Raw genomic sequence first — 24,978 nt, 5'->3', positions numbered from 1 at the left:
TGACCACTGTGTCAATGTCTGTAATAGACAAGAAACACTGTATGCCGTCAGATGACAATGTAAACAGAAGTGCATCAACTATCAAACCCACAAATATCTGCCTTTTAGGAGTACAAAAATAAAGAATGTGATACAGTGATATCTCAATAGATTTTTTTTGTCAAGCACAATGACATGTACCTGCTGTATAATTATGGCTGCTTCTATCATTTACACCCTGTATAAGTGTGACTGGATGGTGGCCTAAGGACTTTGTGCCCTGATTAGCAGGTACCATTTGTTAGGGTCTATTATGATGAACCAAATGATGTAAAAATTCATAACGAATGTTAAAATTAGTATTGAGGTCAAGTAATGTTTCTTCTTCCTTCTTTTCATTAAAAAAAGAGGGAGGGGGGTGAGCACCTACACCGTGTAGATTAATGTAGTGCGAAATCTTTCTCCCCTTGCTACAAGGAAGAACCTACGAGGGTAAGTCAATTATTATACACAAAGTAGTTATAAAATTTTATTGTAATCAAACAGGAAACTTAACAAGAACATCAATTTTCGACATAGCCTCCTTGCGTTTCAACACACTTGGTCCATCGTTGTATAAGCCTCCAGATTCCCTCATAAAAGAAGGTTCTCAGTTGAGCTGTGAACCGGGAATGCACCGCTTCTTTCACTGCTTCATCCGAGGCAAATCGACGGCCCCTTAATGCCTGTTAGATTGGACCAAACAAGTGATAGTCAGAACGGGCAAGATCAGGATTATATGGAGGATGATCCAGTACTTCAAATTTGAGTTTCTGGGGGCGTTTCAGCAGTGTGGGCAGCAGTATTCAGAAGGGTTTTGTCGTGCAACAACACAACACCTTTTGACAGCAATCCTCAGCATTTGGGCATTTGCTTCGAACTGCAGGCTTTAGCCTGGCAGTAAACATCTCACTACAATGTACATTGTTTATTGTTGTGCCCCTTTCCCCATAATGTTCCAGTATTGGGCCTTATGCATCGAAAAAAACAGTAAGCATCAGTTTTCCTGCAGACGGTTGTCTCTTGAACTTTTTCTTGCATGGCGAATTTGGTTGTTTCCATTCCACACTCTGCTGTTTACCTTCCGGCTTGTAATGATGGATCCATGTTTCGTCATCAATGTCTAAGAAGTTGTTCCCTTCATTACCATACCAATCCAAATATTTTTTGCAGGTGTCCAACCGCATTCATTTAGGCAACTGTGTGAGTTAATTTGGGATCCATCTTGCACAAACTTTATGAAACGTAAGTCTGTTATGGATGATTACATAGGCAGGACTGTGACTAATTTGCAGACGATGTGCCACTTCACCAATAGTTAATCGTCTATCTAAGAGAATCATTTCACATGAATGCTCAGTGGTTTCTTCATTTGTGGCGGTAAACGGTTGTTCGGCTCCTTCATCGTGTGTAACACTTGTGCGACCATTTCAGAATTTTTTCAATCCATTCCCAGACACTCCGTTGTGGCAAAACACTATTCCCGTACTGTACTGAAAGTCTTCAATGAATTTCGGCCCGATACGCCTTCTGACCACAATAAAAGCATCACTGAACGTTGCTCTTCTTTGGTGCAAATAGACAGCAGAGCAGCCAATGAACAAAGTATGCGTCATCAATGTAAAATGACAGTACTACCAAAATAAACAAAAATATAACTAAATTGTGGATAACAATTGATTTACCCATGTATCTAATAGTAATTAAACCCTTTTTTCTCTGCAGAGACACAATTCTTTTCCTTTTTCCCCTGTTACAGACACTGGCTAGTTTTTGGCTGGAATTGCTCAGAAGGGAGAGTCCTCCAGAAATGGTAATGCTAACAGTAATGAAAATGCTTGAAGAAAAGGAACATCCTCTATGAGAGGTAAATTATTATTTACTGATGTTGGTGCCTTAACAAGTGTAGATTAAGGTTTTTATGTGAATAAATGATTAGGTCTCTAACAACAAATTACATAAGAAGTTCTTATGTTGTATAAGTTAAAATGGGTTTTGTATATTTCATCTGCTACGTGACAAAACTGGGTTTATACTGTTTTATACTGGGTGGCAGTAATATTAATTGGTATGGATTTTCGGGGGAGGTTAATTTAACTTACTTCACATAGTTACATTAATTGCTTAACCTGGTTTAACTAAAAGATTAATGATTAAGCAAGACATGCTAACAGCTAATTGGCTCTCTTTGCAGTGTAGTCCACAGAAGTAGTGAAACAATGTCAGTACAAATAGTTTATGATCAGGCTTATTACAGTTTTACCACACTTACTGAAGTCAAGGAAAATAATCAGTTTCTGACCTTAAACATATTTTCTTCAATTCCTTTTACTTAAACTTTCATGTTAATTATGTCTGCTTTTTAAAAGGCACACGTTCCTGATACATAAGGTAAACATATGCATTTTTTTTCTTGCTATTATCATTTCTTATTATTTTCCTCATCATTACTATCATTTTCATTTTATTTTCAAAATTCACATAACCACTTGAGTCTTACTGAGAGCGTGTTGTTTGTGAGCTGTTTGCATCATCATAGCTGTTTCTGCTATGTTCTTGACAAGTAACGGAAACAGATGTGATGATTAAAACAGCGCACAAACAACATGCTCTCAGTAAAACTCAAGTGTACAAACAATTTTCTCAGTTCAAAATCAGAGAAATGGCCACTGAAGATCTGCCTCATTCCAATCGCCCTTCGACTGCTCGAAGCGAGGACAATGTCAGCAAAATGCGTGATCTGATTAACAAAGATCTATGCAGGCAACTGACCAATTTGAGGACATGCCAGGGTTGTCCTGGAGCTCAATTCAGTGCATTTTGACTGTTGATTAGGGGGGGGTGTAAAGAGGCAGCAAAGTTTGTGCTGAAAATTATCACCACAGATCAAAAGGATCATCACGTTTGAGCCTGTCACAAACTGAAGGATACATTCAAAGACGATCTAAACTTTTTCAACAAAATCATCACAGGTGATGAGAAAAAGTGCTATCGGTATGATCCAGATAGTACGCAATAGTCAATTCTATGGAAGTTAACTGGCCCACATTGTCCAGAAAAAGCTCGGCAAGTGAAATCGAATGTGAAGACACTGTCAATTTTTTTTTTACATCAAACGGATTGCACACTCATAATTTGTCCCTCAAGACCAGACAGTGAACACCAATTCTATATGGAAGTTATGAAAAGTCTGCACAGGAGTTTGGTGTGAAAACGTCCAACTTTGTGGGATTCCAGTAATTGGTCCCTGCATCTTGTCAACACTAACACACACACACAGCTCTCAGTGTTCACCAGTTTTTGTCCTCAGCAAAGACGACTACCTCGACCCCGTGCCTTATTCGCCAGATTTACCACCCTCTGACTTCTTCCTGTTGCTGAGGATAAAAAGAGACTCGAAAGGGAAGTTTTCTGCCGATATCAAAGATGTACGATGCAGTGTCACGAAGGTATTAGCACTTCACAAAGAGGACGAATTTAAAAGGTACTGCCAACACTGGAATGAACATTTGGACAAGTGCATTAATGCTAATCGAGTGTACTTAGAAGGAGGTCAAGGTTGTGTTTGAAAAACAATAAAGTAAATGCTTTCTACAAAGAAATTCCAGTGATTTTGGGGTCCCCCCCCCCTTTTATATTCACTAGTCCCACCCACCCCCACCGTGTCACATAGAACTCCTAGAAACAGCTTCCTGAAAATGTTTATGCACCCTTCTAAATGTGAGTTATTACTGCCAACACTAAGGCACTGTTTCTCACCTGAAATCTTGGTTGCGGTGGGAGATTGCTAAGCAATACGGCTAGGGATATAAGTCAGGTCAAATGGCAACAACGTGGTTGAAGATAAGTTGGGAGACACTACAAATGTGGATACCACACTAAGAATGTTTACAATTTGAGCATGAAAAACTTTGTGATTACTGAAAAGAACAGACCGCTTCCCATATACTCCATTCTACATTACACAAAATGTAATATGGATAATGTGGAAATTATCACCTGTGCTTCTGGTACCTGTGGGCTGGTTTATATCAAATATCCAAAAGATTTTGACATCAAAGTGTCAGGTATGTATTATTTTTTATTTAAAGTATATGCCCACAGAGTAAACAAAAAGTAGGCCTAATAAATTTAATATTCTGTTGAAGCACAGGTTATTTGTTTTTCAAATAACAAGAGAAGCATTTTTTGAGATTGCCATGAAACTTCAAAACTACTGTTGCTAGAAATCTGAAACTGATGTTAACATAAATGACTTAGATCGAAATAAATTCACCGAATCCAAGTAACTTGACATCAGTTGTTACAGTACGGATGTCCTACCAGATGGTCACGTGATAATTTGTGCCGGACGGAGACTCGAACCCAGTTTTCCCACTTATCACATGTGCTCGCCTCAGGATTAGGCTGTCTGTACTTGCCTCCCAGACCGACCAGCACCTATGGTGTCGGGATGAGGACAACATAAGGTATAGAAGTTTGTGTCGATCCAAGAGGTGTGCACAGATAGCTTCATTCTAAGGCAACCACTCATGATAAGCAAGGTTCTAGTCCCAGTCCGGTGCAAATTTGCAAATGTCACCAACAGGTAAAACATTAGTACCTAAAATAGCTCACACCAAGTAATTCACGTTCAGTTAATTTATTTTGATCTGAATTCAAGCGGCTGTTAATCATTATTAACGTAATACTCCATACTGGTGCAGCCCCTAGATTATAATGAATAGCTATACAGTCTTATTCCCACTAATGCAGGCATACAGAATTAAGCTGCAGGCATTCAGTGATGAAAGTAAGACTACAGTATAGGAACGCAGTGTTTGGATTGGTCCAGGAGGTGTGAACAGATAGCCTAATGGTAAGAGGACCCCTTGCGATAAGCGGGAAATCCGGGTTCGAGTCCCAGTCTGGCACATATTTTCAGATAACACCAGAAGGTACAACATCTGTACCTAATACAATGGCTCCAAGTTATTCCTATTTAGCGAATTAATTTCAAACAGTTGTCAATCACCATCAACATAAATAATGTAAATGTCTTGGTTTGAGCTTTGATTAGAAAACTAAAGTGATGCTCAATTTAAATAAATAAAAGAAAAATTAAAAAAATTAAAAAAAATTAAAAAAAGTTTGGTATGTGTCAAAAACAGTCCTTTTGTTTACATACAATGGGTTAAATTTCAATATAAAGAAAGCAAGGGTATTTGAGATACAATGTTAAGACCATTCTATTATGTACATTTTAAGTTGTTTAAGTAACAAGCTGCGAAATGATGACTTTTCTTCACGACTGATAACCTCACTGTTTGGTCCCCCCCCCCCCCCCCCAAATCGACCAACCAACAACTTTCCTCCAGAAGCAAAGCTATGGTATTAATCTTACTAAGAACTGAACTACATGTTTATCAATCCTATATATAGTATGAATATGATGATGTATTTAAGTAATAAAAGTTACCCACCGTAGAAACAAAGGCTAACAATGACTTTAATGAACATCATTTGCATTTTGTTTGGAAAGGTTTAAGCAATCCTTTTCTCCCACAAGAGAATAAAAATGAATAAAATAAGATTACACAAAGCAGTCACTTGAGCTATGTTACCTGAAGTCTCATTTGTAAGATGCCTTTCGTCTGGATTTTACAACAAATTGTAAACACGAACAAACAAAGTGGTTATTATGATATTTTATCAAAAATCAAAGTACACACTCTCCCAGTGGGCGTACTGGGCTCAGCTTACCCTAGAATACAACCAGTTAAGATGTGTAAGATATTTCAAGATAAAGATAAGGAAAAGCAATGAAGCAGTTGATCCTTTTGTGCACAGAACACTAACTTTTAATTTCTTTGAATGTTGGCAAGCAACATACCATCAACTTTGAAAAATGGTAGGCTACTCTTGGTTCAAGCAGATGCAATCAATCAAGGTTCAATGACACATTTTCTGTAGAAGTCTTCTGTTTAGGAATGGTCTATGGTCTGTGCACCTGATTTATCATTCACAGCATATGGCTGAATTGCAACCTAAATGGAATGAGAGAGGGAAGTCCCTCGGATGATTTCTGAATCGCTGAATCGCTTGGTTCTGACGGTATTCCTTTGTTCAAAACGGATTCTGACAATGGTTTCTTGAGCTATTATTGCAACAGCTGTTTGTGTGTCATAATTGCATTTTCAAATCAACATCGCATTAGCAGAAAGTCTGTTGTCACTGGCCCATAAATATGCTATAAGCACTTTTACAATTTGTTACGAGAAGACAGTGAATTCTGCTTCATTATTGTTGAAGTCTTGTGAATGCTGCCATTTTAAGATAGGCTGTTGAATGGAAAACATTAAATATCACTGTGTTGCATTTTACGCATTCTAAAATGTCTATGTGTAAGACATGTATCCTAGTTCAGTATTATCCTTATTGCAGTATGCAACCGAAGGATGCATTGTGGATTGGCCAACGGTCCACCGGTAAGACTGAATTTCGTACATCAAAGCACAAATGAGTAATTTGCAGCAAAATTACAGGTTATGAGAACTTGTGAGTCATCTTGTATCATAAGAAAACTGATTGCCCCTTAATAACATTAGGGACCGATGACCTCAGCAGTTTGGTCTCATAAGACCTTAACCACAAATTTCCAAAAAATCTCTCCAATAACATAACAGCGTAAATATCATCTAAAAGTAGAATAGAAGCTACACCAAAACTTCCATTCCTCATTATTGATGATCCCTTGTAACTTAAGAAAAATCAATGTGGTGCAGTAGACTTGTACATTTAAAAATCAATTCGCCTTTCTACTCATCATCTCCTCACCTTCAAATTTTATCAAAGGCAAACAGAAATACGGCAGCAATACATTTTTCTTAGAAAAATAAAAAGTGTGTTTTTGAGATTTTCAAATAAATTTTTTCTTCAATTTTTGCAAGGAAAATTTAACCTCACAGTAATTAACGCATAGTTCAGGTGCTTTCAACTGACAAGAGTTAACTATCTAGCTTCAATAGTTATAGAGCTATATGCAGAAATATTTCTCAAAAGGTTTGGAAAATCACGCAGTTTCTCACGATTTCGAAGAAAAAAGTCTAGCATAGGGAAACGCTGTTGGAATTCGCGGTGTTTGTTAACTACCTGGGTATGGTCAGATGTTCAAAAAATCTGACACAACTGAGACATCAAGGTACAAAACTTAATCAAATTTGTCAGATCTAGTATAGACTACGTTGGGTACAAAATTAAGGCAGTGGAAGAAGTGTCCGATCCAACCCGTCGGCTTTGACCCATGACGTCACAAATATGGCGGAAACGACAATTCCAATATGGCGGATATAAAAACGTTGCATACGTATCATAAAGACGAAAAAACATAGAAAAACAACACACACACAGGTTTCACAAAAAGCCTAATGACTCTAACGGGACAAGCGTGGGAATTTAGGGGTTTTTGGGTGGGGAGAAACTAAATATACACAAATTTAGCCACCCACCGCCATACAAAACCACGCAAGACGGCGAAAAAAATCGACATCACAAAACTCACCGAATTCCACAAAACACATTATTATCTGGAATCGGACACTTCCCTTGACCTATATAGATCTACAGTAGCTCCCGATCCCATAAATTGGGATCGAACACTTCCCTTGACCTATATAGCTCAACAGCGACTCCCGATCCCATGTCCCAATACAAAAATCAAAATACACCGCAAAACATTGCGAAAAAACACTTCCCTTGACCTACATATATCTACAGCAGCTCCCGATCCCATAAATTGGGATCGAACACTTCCCTTGACCTATATAGCTCAACAGCAACTCCCGATCCCATCTCCCATTACAAAAATCAACATACTCCACCAAACATTGAGATTGAACACTTCCCTCCAACTATATAGCTCAACAGCAGCTACCAATCCCATAACTTAGGATCGACCACTACCCTTGACCTATGTAACTCAAAAACATCTCCCAATACCAATACCAACCTTCACAGCCACAAATTTCAATGAAACACTTCCCTATACCCCAATACACAACACATACGCCAAAAACAAAAAAAAGGGAACTTACTTCAAGAAAGTTCCAGCCCCACAAACTAGATTGGCCACCACAATCACACACGCGCGCCCCCCCCACCCCCACACACACACAAAAAAACCAACGAAAAAATACTGAACCAAAAGAAGAACCCAACCCACCCACACCTCATCCCCCTCCCCCCCCCCACAAACCCAAAATAAAAACCCACAGACAAAAACCAAATGCAACACAAAAAACATCTCAATTCCGAGAGGCCGGAACTTTAACCAATTTCATTGGTTCACGGCACACACCGCACTTCACGACTTCGGCAATTAAGCCAAATAGCTGAAGGAATTTAATCAGCTCTAAAGCTGTGTCCCCCATCATAGCCCTCAACCGAGAACTATTAATCTGGTCTTTCATATCCATTCCTGAACAAAAAAACACAACCGAATACACTTAATAACAAACTCACCCGACGTACAGCAATCATCATTACATTAACCATCACACAAACCCTTTAACTCACTGATACAAATTCCGCTTCAAAAAGACGCACGCAGCACTCACCACTGAGCAACAGCAAACTGAGCCCAACACACCAAACAAACGAAAACCATGAACATACCACCAGAGGGCACAACAAACAACAGCACGACATCTACAAACACGCCACACTCACAAACCAAACTCCGCGCCGTAATGACGTCACACACCACAACACCCTTACGTCACGGGTCAAAGCCGACGCGTGAGATCGGATGTTTCTGTTGACCCGAATGAGATGAAGTTCAAATGCATATTATGAGCTTCAATTACGGCAAAATTGAAAGCATCTGTCTGTCAGCCAACGCTTACGCATTTTTCTATGTAACATGACGTACCTAACAGTTTCAAAAATAAACGAATAACAAGGATGATAAATACTTGCATCGCACTACATGCTCATTCTTCAAGTTACTGTACTATTTGTTCACAGGCCTTGATTAACAGCAAAAGTGGTACACTGGTGACGTACAACCACTTACAGCCATGTATTAAAATTTACAAAAACTGCAGATCTTCGGTAACGTTTTTTGAATTCAAATCGTACATTACTGAACACAGTAATCCCGTTACCACATTATTATTAATTTGTTTTTGTTTGTAACCAATAACAAACATATCGCTCCACATATTATTATGGAATAACTCTAAAACAAATGAACAGAGACCAAAGCTACCAACGTACTACATAGCTTTGGCGACAAAAACCAAATTATTGCTTACCCAACAGCTGCAGGCAGATCAAAATCACGAAAGTATCACTACACCCTCCTCAATATCACAAATTTCTTTTTTTAAGTTGTTTCAAACATTAATTCTATTTCTAAAGGCGTTTAAATGACATGAACCTGTTGTATCTTCATTTTAGTTCATCGAAAATCACTCTCTCACTGACATGGAAGTGAGAATTTTTTTATATCGAGACTGCTTTTTCAAATTCTTTCGATTGCTCATTTGCTGCATCAGTCATTGCTAGAATCCCGAAAATCTGTTTCGGTTACGCATGTCAGAGTAACTTCCTGTGTGTATAGAGTGAGTCATGCATTTCACACGTTCACAGTGGTTTGCAGACTGCGGTGCAGAGAATTAATTCAACACTGGTCAGTGGTCACTGTGTACTCTAAACACTCATGAGTTATGTCCGATGCGCGACTGTTTGATCAGGAGCGTCCTGTGGCAGAATTTCTTGCAGTAGAAACATCATTTTCAGAAGGCGAAATGTTTAGTTCAAGTTGCGTCGATCGCGGTGTCACCAGCAATCCACTTTTTCTGTTTGTCTGTCCACTCGGTCATGCGTAAATAAATTCGTAGAAAACAGTGAACAGCGAGATGAATGAAGTGCACAGAAAACTAATATAGGTGAACTTGAAAGACGTAATCATGTTAGATAAATCCTTGCATACCGGCCGTGGCTTTCATGTAAGTTACAACAGTAAATATTTATTGACTAAAAGAAGTCTGTCACTTAGTTAACATGGTTTGGAGGCATAGCATGAAAGCAGCTCAAAGCATTTTGGACTATCGGGTTATTAAGAAAGCTTCGAATCCTTACTAAAAGGTTGAACAATATTTTTGGGGATGTAGATTGTTCCATAAAAAAATGATACAGAACTAAACTATCGACCTACTATAAATATAAATCCGTCCAGGCTATAGCAGTGTCACCCTGCCGGGTTGGGTGGCCACCCCTCATTACAGATGTTGGACATTGTAGGCTGAGTAGACTCGTAAAACAGGACAGGTAGCAACCTGTGCCATCGGACGTTAATCTGAGTAGAGTACATGTGTGTCTGAACACACAGAAGACGGAACACTCCTAACGAAGGGCCTCTGCAGCTGACGACCCTGGCAAGTGCCTATGTTAACATTATAATGTCGGTAACTACGACTGAAATGGACTCGTGACCATCGGCACTGGACGTTGGGGTAGTGGAAGAGCATTGCACAGTGTGATGAATCCCAGTCTTTCAGGGAACAGTTCCTTGACACCCATACTTCAGGATGGGTACAAGCTGGTGGCAACTACATTGTGCTCTGGGGAACTTTCATGTAAACATCCATGGGTCCAGTGGAGCTTGTGGAAGGCACCATGAGGGCCAAGGAGTATTGTACACTCGTTGCAGACCACATAGTTCATGATGTTCATGTTTCCTGATGGCAGTGGCATTTTTCAGCAAGATAATGCACCATGTCACAATGAAAAGAGTGTGATCGAGTGTTTCAAGAAATACAGTGGCGAGTCCCAATTGATGTGCTGGCCCCCCAACTCTCGAGATGTGAACCCGATCAAACCCATCTGGGATGTGACTGAAACTGGCATCAGAGCTCACCACCCCCCTTACAGGAATTAGGTGGCTTGTGTGTGCAGATGAGGTACCAACCAGCCATTCGGCAGGTGGTCATAATGGTCTGGCTGATCAGTGTTTGTAGGTTAGAAACAAGAGCAGGCCTAGTACCAATCATTGTGGCACTCCATGTGTTATGTTCCTCCATTCTGAAGTTATTTTCAAGCCTGAGGTACAGTCTGTTCCTGTCATGAAGGTAAGGTCCTATCCATGCAAGAGAGACACCATTAATGCTGTAATGCTTTATTTTGAAAAGTATAACTTTGTGTTCCACACAATCAAAGGGTTTGGTTGGGTCACAGAATATGAGGGTCGACAGAAACGTCCGATCTCACGCGTTGGCTTTGACCCGTGACGTAAGGGTGTTGTGGTGTGTGACGTCATTACGGCGCGGAGTTTGGTTTGTGAGTGTGGCGTGTTTGTAGATGTCGTGTTGTTTTTTGTTGTGCCCTCTGGTGGTATGTTCATGGTTTTCGTTTGTTTGGTGTGTTGGGCTCAGTTTGCTGTTGCTCAGTGGTGAGTGCTGCGTGCGTCTTTTTGAAGCGGAATTTGTATCAGTGAGTTAAAGGGTTTGTGTGATGGTTAATGTAATGATGATTGCTGTACGTCGGGTGAGTTTGTTATTAAGTGTATTCGGTTGTGTTTTTTTGTTCAGGAATGGATATGAAAGACCAGATTAATAGTTCTCGGTTGAGGGCTATGATGGGGGACACAGCTTTAGAGCTGATTAAATTCCTTCAGCTATTTGGCTTAATTGCCGAGGTCGTGAAGTGCGGTGTGTGCCGTGAACCAATGAAATTGGTTAAAGTTCCGGCCTCTCGGACCAGGGACGGTTACATGTGGCGCTGTCGCAAAGATGACATATGGCGTTCCATACGGCGCGGTACCTGGTTCGAGAAGTCTAGATTGGGCATGCGTGAGATTGTGCTTGTTACATATTATTTTTGTTATAGATCCCCACAGAGTTTTTGCGTGCATGAGACTGGTGTGAGTGAGAGGACTGTTTTGTTTGGGAAAAGGAAGTATGGGAGGGGGAAGTCTGTGGCTGGTCTTTGGGTGTGGGGGGGCTGTTGTTCCGGGGGGTGGTGGTTCCGAATGTGTTTTTAAGCTTGTGGAAGGGAGGTCGAAGGCTGAATTAGTGGGGTCAATTGAGGAATATATAGAGCTGGGTCCACAATAGTTTCTGATGCTTTTTCTTCTTATAGGGGGTTGGGTGAGAGGGGATTTAATCATTTAGTAGTGAACCATAGTTTAGAGTTTAAGAATTATGAGACAGGGGCTTGTACTAATACAATAAAGGGGATGTGGGGGGGCGGTTAAGTCAGTTCTTGGGAGGGGGAAGAGGCGCTCTTCCAACCTTCAGTCTCATTTAGATGAGTACTGTTGGCAGAAGAGTGTCCCAGAGGGCTATTGTATTGTTCGGGTTTTCTTAAGGGCTGTGGGTAAAATGTATAGGCCGAAAGTGGTTAGTTAGGGTGGGCTGGGTAGGTGGGTGGGTGGCTGTGGTTCAGGGAGGGGTGGGTGGTTTATTTTGTTGTATAGTGTTTGTTAAGGGGGGGTGAGAGGGGGAGTGTGTTTGTTTTTTGTTTTAGTTGTGGAGGAGCTATTTTGTTGAAGTTTTTGTTGAGTTGTAGTGTGTGATTGAGATGTTTTTTATGTTGCATTTGGTTTTTGTTTGTGGGTTTTTTATTTTGGGGTTGGGGGTGGGAGGGGGTTGAGGTGTGGGTGGGTTGGGTTTTTCTTTTGGTTAAGTTTTTTTTCGTTGGTTTGCGTGTGTGTGTGTGTGTGTGTGTGTGTGTGTGTGTGTGTGTGCGCGCGCGCGCGCGCGCGCGCGTGTGCGTGTGTGTGTGATTGTGGTGGCCAATCTAGTTTGTGGGGCTGGAACTTTCTTGTGGTAAGTTCCCTTTTTTTTTTTTTTTTGTTTTTGGCGTATGTGTTGTGTATTGGGGTATAGGGAAGTGTTTCATTGAAATTTGTGGCTGTGAAGGTTGGTATTGGTATTCGTTTTGGGAGATGTTTTTGAGTTACATAGGTCAAGGGTAGTGGTCGATCCTAAGTTATGGGATTGGGAGCTGCTGTTGAGCTATATAGTTGGAGGGAAGTGTTCAATCTCAATGTTTGGTGGAGTATGTTGATTTTTGTAATGGGAGATGGGATCGGGAGCTGCTGTTGAGCTATATAGGTCAAGGGAAGTGTTCGATCCCAATTTATGGGATCGGGAGCTGCTGTAGATATATGTAGGTCAAGGGAAGTGTTTGTTCGTAATGTTTTGCGGTGTATTTTGATTTTTGTATTGGGAGATGGGATCGGGAGCTGCTGTTGAGCTATATAGGTCAAGGGAAGTGTTCGATCCCAATTTATGGGATCGGGAGCTGCTGTAGATATATGTAGGTCAAGGGAAGTGTTAGTTCGTAATGTGTTGCGGTGTATTTTGATTTTTGTATTGGGAGATGGGATCGGGAGTTGCTGTTGAGCTATTTAGGTCAAGGGAAGTGTTCGATCCCAATTTATGGGATCGGGAGCTACTGTAGATCTATATAGGTCAAGGGAAGTGTCCGATTCCAGATAATAATGTGTTTTGTGGTATTTGGTGAGTTTTGTGATGTCGATTTTTTTCGTCGTCTTGCGTGGTTTTGTATGGGGGTGGGTGGCTAAATTTGTTTATATTTAGTTTCTCCCCACCCAAAAACCCCCAATTTCCCACGCCTGTCCCGTTAGATTCATTAGGCTTTTTGTGAAACCTGTGTGTGTGTTGTTTTTCGATGTATTTTCGTCTTTATGATACGTATGCAACGATTTTATATCCGGCATATTGGAACTGTCGTTTATGGTCGTTTCCGCCGTATTTGTGGCGTCATAGGTCAAAGCCGACGGGTGGGATCGGACGCTACCGTATTTCCGAATATGACAATAAGATTTTTTCCTTGTTTAGCTCCGCTAGCTAACACTTTATTTCGGAGGCCTTGTATTGCTTTGTGCGTGGATAATCCTTTATAAACACCAAACTAGGAGGCAGTTAACAAGTTCTCTTCAGTTAATTGAGTCCGTATTCTATCACATGCCACTTTCTCAAACACTTTTGAAAAGCCTGGAAGGAGTGATATAGTTCTGTAATTAAAAGTGATTTTCTGTGTTTGTACAGTTTCTAGATTGGTGCGACAGCATATTTAAGTCTGTCAGGAAATATGCTCTGAGTGATTTACTCATTGTTTATAAAGATTATGCTCTCAAACTGAGCTCGTTGTTGTTGTTGTTGTGGTCTTCAGTCCTGAGACTGGTTTGATGTAGCTCTCCATGCTTCTCTATCCTGTGCAAGCTTCTTCATCTCCCAGTACCTACTGCAACCTACATCCTTCTGAATCTGCTTAGTGTATTCATCTCTTGGTCTCCCCCTTCGATTTTTACCCTCCACGCTGCCCTCCAATACTAAATTGGTGATCCCTTGATGCCGCAGAACATGTCCTACCAACCGATCCCTTCTTCTGGTCAAGTTGTGCTACAAACTTCTTTTCCCCCCAATCCTATTCAGTACTTCCTCATTAGTTATGTGATCTACCCATCTAATCTTCAGCATTCTTCTGTAGCACCACATTTCGAAAGCTTCTATTCTCTTCTTGTCCAAACTATTTACCATCCATGTTTCACTTCCATACATGGCTACACTCCATACAAATACTTTCAGAAACGACTTCCTGACACTTAAATCTATACTCGATGTTAACAAATTTCTCTTCTTCAGAAACGCTTTCCTTGCCATTGCAAGTCTACATTTTATATCCTCTCTACTTCGACCATCATCAGTTATTTTGCTCCCCAAATAGCAAAACTCCTTTACTGCTTTAAGTGTCTCATTTCCTAATCTGATTCCCTCAGCATCACCCGACTTAATTCGACTACATTCCATTATCCTCGTTTTTCTTTTGTTGATGTTCATCTTATACCCTCCTTTCAAGACACTATCCATTCCGTTCAACTGCTCTTCCAAGTCCTTTGCTGTCTCTGACAGAATTACAATGTCATCGGCGAACCTCAAAGTTTTTATTTCTTCTCCATGGATTTTAATGCCTACTCCGAACTTTTCTTTTGTTTCCTTTACTGCTTGCTCAATATACAGATTGAATAACATCGGGGAGAGGCTACAACCCTGTCTTACTCCCTTCCCAACCACTGCTTCCATTCACGTCCCTCGGCCCTTATAACTGCCATCTGGTTTCTGTACAAATTGTAAATAGGCTTTTGCTCCCTGTATTTTACCCCTGCTACCTTTAGAATCTGAAAGAGAGTATTCCAGTCAAAATTGTCAAAAGCTTTCTCTAAGTCTACAAATACTAGAAACGTAGGTTTTCTCCTTTCATCAATTAAATTCAATATTTCTTCTGTTACCCAAGGATTTCTACTAGCCCTCGTCTTTTTACCTACTTGATCCTCTGCTGCCTTCACTACTTCATCCCTCAAAGCTACCCATTCTTCTTCTACTGTATTTCTTTCCCCCATTCCTGTCAATTGTTCCCTTATACTCCTGTAGGCAGTATCTTTCTTCTAAGATAAGTCGTAAGGTCAGTATTGCCTCACGTGTTCCAGTATTTCTACGGAATCCAAACTGTTCTTCCCCGAGGTCGGCTTCTACTATTTTTTTCCATTCGTCTGTAAAGAATACGTGTTAGTATTTTGCAGCTGTGGCTTATTAAACTGATTGTTCGGTACTTTTCACATCTGTCAACACCTGCTTCCTTTGGGATTGGAATTATTATATTCTTCTTGAAGTCTGAGGATATTTCGCCTGTTTCATACATCTTGCTCACCAGATGGTAGAGTTTTGTCAGGACTGGCTCTCCCACGGCTGTCAGTAGTTCCAATGGAATGTTGTCTACTCCGGGGGCCTTGTTTCGACTCAGGTCTTTCAGTGCTCTGTCAAACTCTTCACGCAGTATCGTATCTCCCATTTCATCTTCATCTACATCCTCTTCCATTTCCATAATATTGTCCTCAAGTACATCGCCCTTGTATAGACCCTCTATATACTCCTTCCACCTTTGTGCTTTTCCTTCTTTGCTTAGAACTGGGTTTCCATCTGAGCTCATGATGTTCATACAAGTGGTTCTCTTATCTCCAAAGGTCTCTTTAATTTTCCTGTAGGCAGTATCTATCTTACCCCTAGTGAGATAAGCCTCTACATCCTTACATTTGTCCTCTAGCCATCCCTGCTTAGCCATTTTGCACTTCCTGTCGATCTCATTTTTGAGACGTTTGTATTCCTTTTTGCCTGCTTCATTTACTGCATTTTTATATTTTCTCCTTTCATCAATTAAATTCAATATTTCTTCTGTTACCCAAGGATTTCTACTAGCCCTCGTCTTTTTACCTACTTGATCCTCTGCTGCCTTCACTACTTCATCCCTCAAAGCTACCCATTCTTCTTCTACTGTATTTCTTTCCCCCATTCCTGTCAATTGTTCCCTTATACTCTCCCTGAAACTCTGTACAACCTCTGGTTCTTTCAGTTTATCCAGGTCCCATCTCCTTAAATTCCCACCTTTCTGCAGTTTCTTCAGTTTTAATCTACAGGTCATAACCAATAGATTGTGGTCAGAGTCCACATCTGCCCCTGGAAATGTCTTACAATTTAAAACCTGGTTCCTAAATCTCTGTCTTACCATTATATAATCTATCTGATACCTTTTAGTATCTCCAGGGTTCTTCCATGTATATAACCATCTATCATGATTCTTAAACCAAGTGTTAGCTATGATTAAGTTGTGCTCTGTGCAAAATTCTACCAGGCTTCTTCCTCTTTCATTCCTTAGCCCCAATCCATATTCACCTACTACGTTTCCTTCTCTCCCCTTTCCTACACTCGAATTCCAGTCACCCATGACTATTAAATTTTCGTCTCCCTTCACTATCTGAATAATTTCTTTTATTTCATCATACATTTCTTCAATTTCTTCGTCATCTGCTAGTTGGCATATAAACTTGTACTACTGTAGTAGGCGTGGGCTTCGTGCCTATCTTGGCCACAATAATGCGTTCACTATGCTGTTTGTAGTAGCTTACCCGCATTCCTATTTTCCTATTCATTATTAAACCTACTCCTGCATTACCCCTATTTGACTTTGTGTTTATAACCCTGTAGTCACCTGACCAGAAGTCTTGTTCCTCCTGCCACCGAACTTCACTAATTGCCACTATATCTAACTTTAACCTATCCATTTCCCTTTTTAAATTTTCTAACCTACCTGCCTGATTAAGGGATCTGACATTCCACGCTCCGATCCGTAGAACGCCAGTTTTCTTTCTCCTGATAACGACATCCTCTTGAGTAGTCCCCGCCCGGAGATCCGAATGGGGAACTATTTTACCTCCAGAATATTTTACCCAAGAGGACGCCATCATCATTTAATCATACAGTAAAGCTGCATGTCCTCGGGAAAAATTACGGCTGTAGTTTCCCTTGCTTTCAGCCGTTCGCAGTACCAGCACAGCAAGACCGTTTTGGTTATTGTTACAAGGCCAGATCAGTCAATCATCTAGACTGTTGCCCTTGCAACTACTGAAAAGGCTGCTGCCCCTCTTCAGGAACCACACGTTTGTCTGGCCTCTCAACAGATACTCCTCCGTTGTGGTTGTACCTATGGTACGGCTATCTGTATCGCTGAGGCACGCAAGCCTCCCCACCAACAGCAAGGTCAGTGGTTCAGCACAAGATGTTCGGGCATAGTGTGTGTGTTCACACAAGAAGGTCGATGGCCAGGAAGCCATATTTTTTAACTATATATGACGGTAGTATCTGTTCCCGAAAGAACACTTACCGTAGATGACCATGCAGCTTTGCTAGAATGAAATGATAATTAAATGGACACCCTAGCTGTATCCAGGTATTGATATACTTCATTGGGGACATGTTGAAAATGTGTGCCCCAACTGGGACTCGAACCCGGGATCTCCTACTTACACGGCAGACGTTCTATCCATCTGAGCCACCGAGGGCACAGAGAATAGTGCGCCTGCAGGCACTTATCCCTTGCATGCTCCCCGCGAGACACACATTCCCAACATGCTTAACCTTTGTTTCTGTTCCCAAAGGCCAAGACCCATCTTTGGATGTGACCCTTTATTCTACCATTCCCTCCTTAAATTCCAGACTGGAAAATCTGTACTCCTTACCCACCTTGCCCTTGACAAATAAACTGCCTCCCAAACTGCCATTCCCGACAGCTGCTTTCTCTCTTGAAAATCCAACCTCTCAGCCCCTTAATGTGCTAACACACTCAGTGTGGTTCTGCTTGAAGCCAGCCATAAACTTGAACAAAACCTCTCACCGTCTTAACAACCTGTGTAGCCAATTGCTTAAATACCTCAATAGTTGTGTCCAACTCCTACACCAATCACCACCTGGAATGTGTCCGATTTATTTCCAATGCTTTCCCACAGGGTGCTATCCTTGTTATGTACCATCAAAACAACTTTGCTTTACACTAATACCCACATAAACATGGTCTCCCTGTCCTAGAATGCCACCTCTTCCAACAGTTGCCTGAAAGTCTTTCTAAAACTTCCTTTATTGTCACACAAGCCAGCTCCGGCCCTACCCATAACTACTTCACATTTGAGGACCAGACCTGCAAACAAATCAGAGGCAAAGCCATGGGGACCAGGGCACCCCATTCCTAAGACAAACTTTTCATGGGTGCATGAAAGAGGCATTCCCCAAGACCTACAAGCTCTCCCCCCCCTCCCCCCCCCCCTGGTTTTATACAGATTCACCGGCAACATCTTTGTGGTCTGGACTCGAGGTGAAGAACAATTTCTCCTCCTCTTCCTGCAAAAACTTAACTAATTTTCCCAAATCAAATTCACCTGTTTTTTTTTTTTTTTTTCAAACCGAAAGCAAATTCCTTTCATGCTGACTTCTGCCTCACGGAAGCTCACATCCAAACCTCAGTCCATATAAAACCAACAATACCTACACTTTATGAAAGCTGTCCCCGTGTCTACATCAAATGCTCCCTTCCCTACAACCCAGGCATCTGCATCTGCATCTACATCTAGAGAGATACTCCACAAGCCACCGTATGGTGCATGGTGGAGGGTACAGTGTACCACTGCTAATCATTTTGTTTCCTGTTTCACTCACAAATAGAGCAAGGGAAAAATGACTGTCTGTACGCCTTTGTATGAGCCCTAATTTCTCATATCTTATCTCTTTGGTCCTTACACGCAATGTATGTTGTTGGCAGTAGAACCATTCGGCACTCAGTCTCAAATGCAAGTTCTCTAAATTTTCACAATAGTATTTCTCGAAAATAATGCTGCCTTCCCTCCAGGGATTCCCATTTGAGTTCCCAAAGCATCACTGTAGCACTTACGTGTTGTTCCAACCTACAGTAACATATCCAGAAGACCATCTCTGAATTTCATCAATGTCTTCCTTCAATCTGACCTGGTACAGGTCCCAAACACTTGAATAGTACTCAAGAATAGGTCACACCAGCATCCTGTATGTGATTTCCTTCACAGGTGAATCACTCTTTGCTAAAATTTTCCCAATAAACTGAAGTTGACCATTGGCCTTCCCTACCACAAACCTTATATGCTCATTCCATTTCATATTGCTTTGCAACATTATGACCAGATATTTAACTAACTGGAGTGTATCAAGCAGGTCACTAGTAATACTGTATCTGAACATTACAGGTTTGTTCTTCCTACTCATCCTCATTAACTTACATTTTTCCACATTTAGAGCTAGCTGCCATTCATCACACCAAATAGAAATTTCATCTAATTCATCTTGAATCTTCATGCAGTCATTCAGCTTTTACACTTTACTATACACTGCAGCATCATCAGCAGACAACAGCAGATTGATGCCCCTCCTGTCCGCCAAATCATTTATGTATATAGAAAACAACAGCAGTCTGATTACACTTCCCTGCAGCGCTCGTGACAATACTCTCATCTCTGATAAACACTCACAACTGCAGCAAATATATCTGCTCCACCACAAAATTGGATTCCGTAGAAATATTTGAACACGTGAGGCAATACTGACCCTACGACTTATCTTAGAAGAAAGATTAAGGAAATGCAAACCTACGTTTTTAGCATTTGCAAACTTAGAGAAACTTTTGACAATGTTGATTGGAATACTTTCTTTCAAATTCTGAAGGTGGCAGGGGTAAAATACAGGGAGCAAAAGCCTATTTACAATTTGTACAGAAACCAGATGGCAGTTACAAGAGTCGAGGGACATGAAAGGGAAGCAGTGGTTGGGAAGGGAGTGAGACAGGGTTGTAGCCTATCCCTGATGTTATTCAATCTGTATATTGAACAAGCAATAAAGGAAACAAAAGAAAAGTTTGGAGTAGGTATTAAAATCCAAGGAGAAGAAATAAAAACTTCGAGGTTCACTGATGACATTGTAATTCTGTCAGAGACAGAAAGGGACTTGGAAGAGCAGGCGAATGGAATGGGCAGTGTCTTGAAAGGAGGGTATAAGATGAACACCAACAAAAGCAAAACGAGGATAATGGAATGTAGTTGAATTAAGTCGGGTGATGCTGAGGGAATTAGATTAGGAAATGAGACGCTTAAAGTAGTAAAGGAGTTTTGCTATTTGGGGAGCAAAATAACTGATGATGGTTGAAGTAGAGAGGATATAAAATGTAGACTGGCAATGGCAAGGAAAGCGATTCTGAAGAAGAAAAATTTGTTAACTTCTAATATAGATTTAAATCTCAGGAAGTCATTTCTTAAAGAATTTGTATGGAGTGTAGCCATGTATGGAAGTGAAACGTGGACGATAAATAGTTTAGACAAGAACAGAATAGAAGCTTTCTAAATGTGGTGCTATAGAAGAATGCTGAAGATTAGATAGGTAGATCACATAACTAATGAGGAGGTATTGGATAGAATTGGAGAGATGAGGAGCTTGTTGCGCCACTTGACTATAATAAGGGTTCGGTTGGTAGGACATGTTCTGAAACATCAAGGGATCACCAATTTAGTATTGGAGGGCAGCGTGGAGGGTAAAAATCGTAGAGGGAGACCAAGAGATGAATACACTTAGCAGATTCAGAAGGATGTAGGTTGCAGTAGGTTCTGGGAGATGAAGAAGCTTGCACAGTATAGAGTAGCATGGAGAGCGGCATCAAACCAGTCTCAAGACTGAAGACCACAACAACAACAACACAAAATCCTTCAACACATACACTGACACTGACAGTCTCTCTCAGACTGACCGAACGAGGTGGCGCAGTGGTTAGACACTGGACTCGCATTCGGGAGGATGACAGTTCAATCCCGCGTCCGGCCATCCTGATTTAGGTTTTCCGTGATTTCCCTAAATCACTCTAGGCAAATGCCGGGATGGTTCCTTTGAAAGGGCACGGCCGACTTCCTTCCCCATCCTTCCCTAATCCGATGAGACCGATGACCTCGCTGTCTGGTCTCCTTCCCCAAACAACTCCCCCCTCGCTCAGACTGTCCTCAATTGCAGCTACCTCACAGATTTTATTCACAAGCAAATCTCCTGGGCAATATCATACTCTCTCCCTCTCGTTAATGTAGTTCTCAATTACAACAGAGTGACGATGGACCCCTCTTCATGCCCAGGACCACCCAGGCCTCAAATGCTTCTATACTTCCTACATCTACATACACACTGCTCAAATCACTGCACAGAGCACCACAGAGGGTAACTTTTGACATACTAGTAATTTCCTGTACTAATCCACTCGCAAATAGAGTGAGGAAAAAACAACTGCCTAAAAATGTCAATACAAGCCCTAATATCTCACATTTTATCGTCATGGACCTTGTGGAAAATGTACTTTGGGAGCAGTGGATTCATTCAGCAGTCAGCCTCAAATATCGGGTATTACTTTATGAAGCCACAGCTACAACTTTTTCAAATTGAGCCCTGAAATGGAATCCTCTCTCCCTTATATCTTTCTCGCACCAACCAGTGTCACCTTCTAACGCCCTCCTAATCTCCGTACCATCCTAGTCAGACTATATGACATTCCCAAACCATTACCCGCACTCCAGTGTTCCTGCCATTGGGATTGTCATAGTATAAATCCTTCTCCGTGCACCAACCAACCACCACCTACTCCAGTTCCACCATTAGTAAATCCTACAATAACAAAGGCAGATCAACTTGCAAAACCATGCATGTTGTTTATCAATTAACTTGTGTCCATTGCACTGTGTTATATACATACCTGACTATCACTAAACTGGTGGAGCATACAAATGCGCATAGAAGAACTTTCTGCCTTTGGGACATCCAGTACCCAGTTGCTCAATATACTCCACCACATGATTCAAGGGTGCTACACAACACAGGCCATTTGGATCTCCCTCCCCCCCCCCTCTCCCCCCTCCAGTCCCCACCTGGTACTGTTTTCCTGGACTCCATAGTTTGGAGCTGCCCATCTGTGACATCCTCACATTTCGACATCATGCTATCCTGATCTTAATCTTCATTAACACATCCCTCCTCCTCATTTTTTTCACTAAGCTTTTCTCTCCTTTTATTGTCCACCTTCACTCTCTTACCTACCTGCCCTCTTTCTGTCCACCCCTTATACTGTCATAGTTCCTAATTGTACTATTCATTCCTCTTCCTTCTAATCTATCTTTACTTTTAACTGTGCCAGTGTTATTTCTGCACTGAAGCTGGCAGTGCACTTTATCCCTGAGCTACTCTCTCTGACATCTCTCCCTTCATCCTCGTCTCCTCTCTTCCTTGCTGCAGGTCTGACTGCACTCGCATCCGAGTTGGCCTCTCATCTAACTTTCATATATCGCAGATTCCTCAAACAAAAATCCTCCCTCAGGTCTTGGAAAAAAAGCACAGGTCACACATGTATACGGGAAGGGTAGTGGAAGTGTACCACAAAACTACTGTCCGATATCCCACACACTGATCTGTTTTAGAATATTACAACATAGTCTGAACGCTAACATAATGAGGCATCTTTAACAGAATGATCTCCTCACTGCCAACCACCATGTATTCCGTAAACATGAGTCATGTGAAACCCAACTCACTCTTTACACCCACGACCTACTGAAAGCTTTGGATCAAGGGTGTCAGGAAGATGCTGTGTTGCTTCATTTCTGAAAAGCATTTGACTCAGTAACTCACCTATGCTTATTATCAAAACTACGATCTTATGGGGTGTCGAGTAAAATTTATGACTGGATTGAGGACTTTTTGGTAGAGAAGTCATTGAATTTTATTGTCAGATGTAGAAGTATCTTCAGATGTGCGGAAATTGTGTTGGGACCTTGCTGTTTCTGTTGTATATAAATGACCATGCACATAATATTAATAGTGCATTGTTATCAATAGCTGTGTTTGAGCAATTAGCTACCCTCTTTTGGAAGTTGACAGTATGGATTACGTGAATGATAGTGTTACTAATTGATAAATCCTTACTGGACAAGTCTTTAAGATAATCTACATTAAAGTTATCAGAATCACTATTTATCTTTTTTCATTGCTGTTACATAGGCCTATAGAGCATCAATGTGATCTATGAACAGATTAAAATTACCCAGTGGCGTTCAGTACACCCTTACTATTATAAATGATTTATTATGAAATTCTAGTCCTGTCCTGCATGCTTCCACAAGCTGCTTTAGGCGGATGACAATTCCTGATGAATGCAGCAGCTCCTTCTGTTTCCATTTCTGCTCTACAGAAGCAAGAGACTAATCTAAATCCTGTTATACTTAACACTTATGTATCAGTTCAAATGGTTCAAATGGCTCTGAGCACTATGGGACTTAACATCTATGGTCATCAGTCCCCTAGAACTTAGAACTACTTATACCTAACTAACCTAAGGACATCACACAACACCCAGCCATCACGAGGCAGACTTATGTATCAGTGGGCACATAATGCTCATAGAGGTAAATTATGTCAGATGATTTGATGACTGTTATTCACCAAGGCAGATAAGTACTGTAGCTCATTAATTTTAGTTGTTAGTACTCAAATATATGAGGACTTAAATATATAAGGGGTCTGAAAACTGAACGCGTGGAATGGTTCCATTCAAAAGTAATCACCAAACTTGTTAAGGCATTGCCAAAGATGTAAAAATCTTACGGCAAAAGATTCACACTGTATTCAGGATGTTGCAGTATTTCCCAACCAAATTGTTGAGGCACAGCTTAGGTCCGATTGGTGGTGTGGCGGCAGGCATTATTGTGCAACAAGTTGATTCCAGCCAGAGGGCAATTTGTAAAACAGACAGTAGAAAGATCCCACGTCTCCCTTGCCTAAGAAATCCAAAGCTGTTCACACAATTTTCAGTAAGGTCACGATAACCTCATCCCTCAACTCCTTGGGTCCTCTGCTTGTCGAGTTCCTCAAGTGTGGAACCACAATCAATGAGCAATGCCAGGAAGACACTCTGCCAAAACTGTGACGTGCCATAACATCAAAATATCAAGGAATGCTGTCTGATCGAATCATCCTATTGCACGATAACACCCACCCCCACACCTCCAATCAGATGAAGGCTATGGTTCTCTGAATTGACTCTGTGATTTTCACATCTTTGATGACCTGAAGAAATACGTGGGGACATCAGTTTCAGTCAGCCTAGGAAGTGCAAGAGGGTGAGGTTGTGGATATGTCAGCAGCTGACTGTGTTCTGTGAAACGTGAATTGATGATCTTTTCTGCCAATGTGATAGATGTCTTGAAATTACAATGAAATGAACACCCTTAGCTGCTTACAGGCATCAACATACGTCAACGGGGACAGATGAAAATTTGTGCCCCGACCGGGACTCAAACCTGGGATCTCCTGCTTACATGGCAGATGCTCTATCCATCTGAGCCACCGAGGACACAGAGGATAGTGCGACTACAGGAATTTATCTCTGGCACGCCTCCCAAGAAACCCACATTCTCAACATATTGTCCCACACTACATTCGTAGTGCCCCCGCCCATTATACTCATTACTTGCGGCGCGTTGCCGATTCCCGTAAGAGTTCGGGCACTGTTTGTGCATTCGCA

The sequence above is a fragment of the Schistocerca nitens genome, chromosome 11 (assembly GCF_023898315.1).
Source record: "Schistocerca nitens isolate TAMUIC-IGC-003100 chromosome 11, iqSchNite1.1, whole genome shotgun sequence".
In the NCBI taxonomy this organism is placed as follows: domain Eukaryota; kingdom Metazoa; phylum Arthropoda; class Insecta; order Orthoptera; family Acrididae; genus Schistocerca; species Schistocerca nitens.
The sequence above is the reverse complement of the archived record's forward strand: the minus strand, read 5'-3'. Positions refer to the sequence as shown.